The sequence below is a fragment of the Octopus bimaculoides genome, chromosome 2 (genome assembly GCF_001194135.2).
Source record: "Octopus bimaculoides isolate UCB-OBI-ISO-001 chromosome 2, ASM119413v2, whole genome shotgun sequence".
NCBI lineage: Eukaryota > Metazoa > Mollusca > Cephalopoda > Octopoda > Octopodidae > Octopus > Octopus bimaculoides.
The window spans coordinates 44479189-44485341 of record NC_068982.1 but is presented as its reverse complement, the minus strand read 5'-3'; positions in this window follow the sequence as shown (position 1 = coordinate 44485341).

Below are 6153 nucleotides of genomic sequence, written 5' to 3'. Positions count from 1 at the left end.
ATATACATACATATATGTATGTGTATATATATATGAGTGCGTATACATATATGTGTGTGTGTGTATTTGTGTAAATGCATGTAGATATGTACGTGTATGTATGTGCGTGTGCGGTTGTGCTGTTGTACTTACGTAAATATATCTCTTCTGCTTTTTTTTTCTTTTTGCTTTGGCTCTGTCTTTTGGAATCATCTTAAATAATGAGATTAAGTACATTGACATAAGTCGTCTTGGCAAAACTTGGCAAAACAGGCGATCCAATAATGGCTACAGGCAAATCTAACGGTTGATGAATGCTTATAGTATAGTGCAGTGATTCCTTAAAGTTAACAAAGTGACACCAAAACTAAGAGCTTCAACTATCTAACCGTTAGAGCGTTAAACGTGTGATTTCACCAACACTTGTGTTCTGTGTTCTTACATAAACTTGAGTCAACAAAGAAACCTTTGCCCAGTCACTCGAATTGCTATGATCAACAACTAAATCTTCTTCAAATAATACTCTACGTAGTTTAAATCTTGATAAATGTACCGAACAATCACTTATGTACTCTGATCATCCTGCAGATACGGTGTACAACAATTTAACTGTTATCTTTTGCTTGTTCCAGTCATTGGGCTGCGGCTATGCTAGGACTCTGCCTTGAAAGGCTTTTGGTCTAAGCAAATTACCCATAGTGTTTATTTTTTAATGTTTGGCACTCATATTCTATCGGTATCTTTATCCAGACCGCTAGGTCACGCGGACTTGAACAAATCAACAGCGGTTGGCAAGCGGTACTCGTGGAGAAGGACAAACACTGACACAAAGACACACAGGTGCGCATATATTTGTGCGTGTGTATACACACACACACACACACACACACACACATATATATATATATATATATATATACATACTCTCTCTCACACACACACACACGATGGGTTTCCACACAGTTTCTGTCTACCAAATTCACTCACAAGGCATTGGTTAGCTCAGGTCTATACTGACAGGCACTGACTAAAGGTACGGTACCTAAGAGACAAAACCCGAAACCACGTGATAGCAGAGTGAACTTCTTAACCACACAGTTGTACCCACGCCAAAATATCACAAATTTATTTAAATCACATAGAATCCTACGTCCACAGAGTTTAGTAGCAGCTGTCAAATTCACAGCTTCCCTTACTAGCAACTCAACCACGCACAAAATCCCCCCCCCCCCCCACCAACACACACGCTCGAAGGACCTAATAAATACAACTAATTTAGTTCAATCACTACACTCACAAACAAATATCATAGACACGTTGAAATAGCAAAAATATTAGGATTTACATGCAACATCTCAACAACATTCTTAGCACACATAGAAGACACAATAAAGAAAGCAAAACGACACATGTATGTATACTTAGAGCAATCACCAGTACCACATTTGAACTATAGAAATAAATAATAACAATGTTGCAAAAAGAATGTATTAGATCCACTATGGATTCTATCAATTCTACCTGTGATCACCAGATTTCCACAACAAACGAGAATATACGACAAAAGCACACTATAAATACAAAAATTAGTGTACTACGCATCATAATAACTTGTGACTTTGTGATGGCACTTCGTCGGTTACGACGCCGAGTATTCCGTTGATCCGATCAACGGAACGCCTGCTCGTGAAATTAATGTGCATGTGGCTGAGCACTCCACAGACATGTGTACCCTTAATGTCGTTCTCAGGAAGATTCAGCGTGACACAGAATGGGATAAGGGTGGCCCTTTGAATTACAGGTAATACTCATTTTTGTCAGCTGAGTGGATTAGAACAACGTGAAATGAAGTGTCTTGTTCAAGGACAGAACGCGTCACTGGGAATTGAACTCACGACCTTACGATCGTGAGCCGAATGCCCTAATCTCGCGCCTTCACTTAACTTGTACACAGGATTTACCCACAGATCACCTTATACAATGAAACATAACTGAAACCGAAAGACCACTTACACATGGGAGGGGTACAATTTGTTTGCATAGTTAGATGCAACACACGGTTCCTTGCAATTAAGTGACAGACTCTTCCAAAATCTAGTGGTATATCCAAAAGCCCAGACATATATATTCAACATTCAGAACACGAAAGCATCAAACTAAAAGCAAAACAAAACATAACAAAACCCTCTTCCATTAAGTTCATACTTTTCTTTTACTTGTCTCAGTCATATATCAGCGGCCATGCTGGAACACAACCTTAATGTGTTAGTTGATCAAATCGACCCAGTATTTATTTTTAAAAAATTATTTTACCCATTCCATCAATAACTTTTGCCGGACCACTATCCTATGAGGGTATAAACAAACCAACACCAGTTATCAAGCAGTGCACACACACACACACACACACACACACACACACACACACACACACACACACACACACACACACACACAACAACAACAACAACAACAACATCGGTTGTCAAGCGATGGTGGTGGTGGTGGTGGAGAACAAACACAGACACAAACATATAATATATGTATATATATATATATATATATATAACACCAACATCGGTTACCGAGTGATGATGGAGGCACACACACAGACACAAAGGGATGCCTGCGCGCGCGAATACACACATGACAGGTTTCGTTCAATTTCGGTCTTTCAATTTCACCCACAACGGTTTAGTCGCCCCGAGGCTATAGTAGAAAACACTTGCCTAAGATCCCACACAGTGGGACTGAACCCGGAACCATGTGGCTGAGAAGCAAACTTCTTACCACACGACCACGATAATAGGAAAGATATGAACATAGAAGAGATTCCAGAGGGTTGACGTAATGGGGAAGAAGGGTTGGGTTGGTAGTTAGTGCGGTGGAAAAGAGTTGGATGCACCAAGGGTGACGAGAGGTGAAGAGACGAATGGATTGCGGTGCCTGGTTAGTGGAGGCTTGCGGTCGGCCAGTTCTGAGGAGTAAGCGACCATTATAGTAGAGATAGAAAAGACAGAAAGAGAAGACAGCACGCTTGTGGGCCAGACGTTGGAGTTGTTGATTAGCGATGAGATACTAACCAGCCGAGTGGCCCTTCTCCAGATGTAGTCCAGGATGTCTGTGGTGCAAAGCAGCAGCGCCCTCATATAGGTATGGGGGTGCAGTACTCTACTGGAGCCTCATTCGTAGAGCATCAGCAGCTGTTGGGGGATAGAAAATCTAGTCCTAAAGAGAACTAGACTTTAGGATACCATCTGGACTATACTAAGGATATGCTTTCGCCAGGAGAGGTACTTGGTTATAGTGAAGCCCAGCATTTGAAGCGATGGGAGGGATCTAGCTGAGTGCGGCTCATATTTTAAGAGGATACGTGCTGTGATGTTTTCTTGATATAGGTAGTGCGAGAATTTGTGCTGTTAAAAGGAACAAAGTTTGCATGGCACTGTTGGAGAATGCGCTAATGGTTTCTGTTTACGGTAAACAACGTGAGTTTGGTGTGTAGTATCTAGGTTGCGTGTCGATGATGCATAGAGAGGGAAGGGAAGGTAAAGAAAAACGAAATGCTTCGTCATCTGTATAAGAATGAATGTTACTGGATGTGGCGGCAAATATGTCATTAATGGACTTATACGAAATGGTACGTATTTCTAGTTGCAATGGATTAGTGTTATTCGAATATCTTTATGAAAATGCTTTATAATTGTTTCTAATTTAGACACAAGGTCAGCAGTTTTGAAGAGATGAGTATAGTTGATACCATTGAGCCCAGTATTTAACTGGTACTTTGTTCTGTCGATTCTTGTGGTATGAAGGGCAAAGTTAACATCAGTGTGATTTGGAACGTAATGCAAGGTATTTTCCCCGACACTGTAACGATCCTACCAATACTGTACTCTTTTTTAAATACATAATTAAGCTTTCAAAATTTGGCACAAGGCCAGCAATTTCAAGGGAGTGCTCAACTGGTAATTAGTTTATCGACCTGGTGCTCAACAGGTAATTACTTCATCGACTTCGGTAAGATGAAAGGCAAAGTCGAGTAAGATGGACGATGTATAATAATGATTTCAAATGTTGGCACAAGGCCAGCAATTTTAGGGGAGGGGTAATCGATTACATCGATCCAGTGCTCAGCTAGTAATTACTTCATTGACCTCGAAAGGATAAAATTCAAAGTCGACTCCAGTGAAATTTGAACTCAGGACGTAAGATGGTCGATATATAATAATGATTTCAAATTTTAGCACAAAGCCAGCAATTTCGGGGGTGGGATACGTCGATTACGTCGATCCCAATGTCCAGTTGGGGCTTATTTTATTGACCCCGAAAGCTTGAAAGGCAAAGTCGACCTCGACGGAATTTGAACTAAGAACGTAAAGACGGACGAAATGCCTCTAAGCATTATATCCGGCGTGCTAAAGATTCTACCAGCTCGCGACCTTTAGACGATATATAATAATAAACGGTGAAGGGTTACGAACCCTCGAGCCATCGATTGGCTTGGTAGTTATTTCACAGTGTAGAGATTTAATTTCCTTGCACACGAATGAATATTATTCGACATTTTACAGTCTTTAGTGATAAAGTTATTGTTTTTTTTTCTCTCTCTTTCAAAACATTTTCTTTTAACAATTGATTGGAAGAACACAATATTTGCCAACTTTTTGGTTATTTTTTTTGCTTTACAAAAAAATTTCTCTTTTCTAGTTTAAGCTGCTTAATCTGCGCTTTCTTTCCACCTTTGTAAGAAATGTTTCTGTTAAAAAGAAATTTTCGAATTAAAAATATTCTTTAATTCCGTATTTTTTTTTGTTTTTTTTGTTTTCGTTTTAAGAATTATATTCTTTACTTTAAGTTCCTTAAAAAAAATATTCTTCTAAAATTATTGAATGAATCATGTTTCTTACAAACCAAGCATAACATTACGCTTCTTTGTGCACTATCAAGATTCATAGAAAATCATTATCTACTCTCTTCGATAAAATTATGCTCTCTTCTATCAGTGATCTATATTTATTCTGTACTAGTTGTTGCTGTTGTTGTCGTCGCCGCCGCTGTTGTTGCTGTTGTTGTTGTTATTGCTCATTGCCATTTACTTTTAGTGTTCAATATCCGCCTATTGCTATAAAAGTGTTAAGAATGCTGTCAACCAATATGAGTGGCTGGCATAAAATAATGGCGGGTTATTGACCCAACCTGAAATCATTATGAAATAACGTCTTTCCTAATTCAAATTTATCTGCATTCATTTTTTTCATCATAAAGTATTTCATGGTTTCTTTCTTTCTTTTTCCTCTCTTTCTTTTTCCTTTCTTTCTTTTCCCTTTCTTTCTTTTTCCTTTCTTTCCTTCTTTCCTTCTTTCTTTTTTCTTTTTTTTCTTTCTTTAATTTAAGCCTGCTTATTTGTTTCATTCTTTCCAATATTATTTCTTTTCCTGCATAGTTTCAGGACTATTCAATGACGTGTGTGTGTGTGTGTGAGAGAGAGAGAGTGTGCGTGCGTGCGTGTTCGTGTGCGTGTGTGTGTGTGTGTGTGTGTGTGTGTGTGTAAATGCGTGTGCACCTGTGCGTCGTGTCTGTGTCTGTGTGTATGTTTACATGTATATATATATATATAGGAATTTCTTTATGTATGTATATACACACACATGTATGTATGTGTGAGTGCCTGTGTATGTGTATGTAAACGTATGGTAATGTAGATAAATTTATCTTTCTCCATGTATATGTGTGGGTGTATGAATTTATCATTCGTATTTCTGTCTTTTCAAGCAAAGCAGAAACAATAAAAATAAGACACGTCAAAAATAAACCAGGTAGGAAATATATATATCTACAACGAAAATTAAAGCACACGCAAAACAATAAATGCCAGATGTAGCCAAAGCAATAAGTTCAAGAGCGAAATATTGAATAAAAATTACATAAAAAGAAAGGTTCGTAGCAAATATCTGCAAAGAATCCAAAATACTGAATATCTTTTTTTTACTGACAAGGCTGTGTGGTTAATAAATTCGCCTTGCAACCTTAGAGAGCAGGATTCAAGCTCACTATATTATACCTTGGGCAAATATCTTTTGCTGGTTGTGCGTTGACCTATGATTTGTAAATAAAATTCGATAAACCGCAAATGGCTGCAAGCTCGTTATGTGTGTGTGTGTGTGTGTGTGT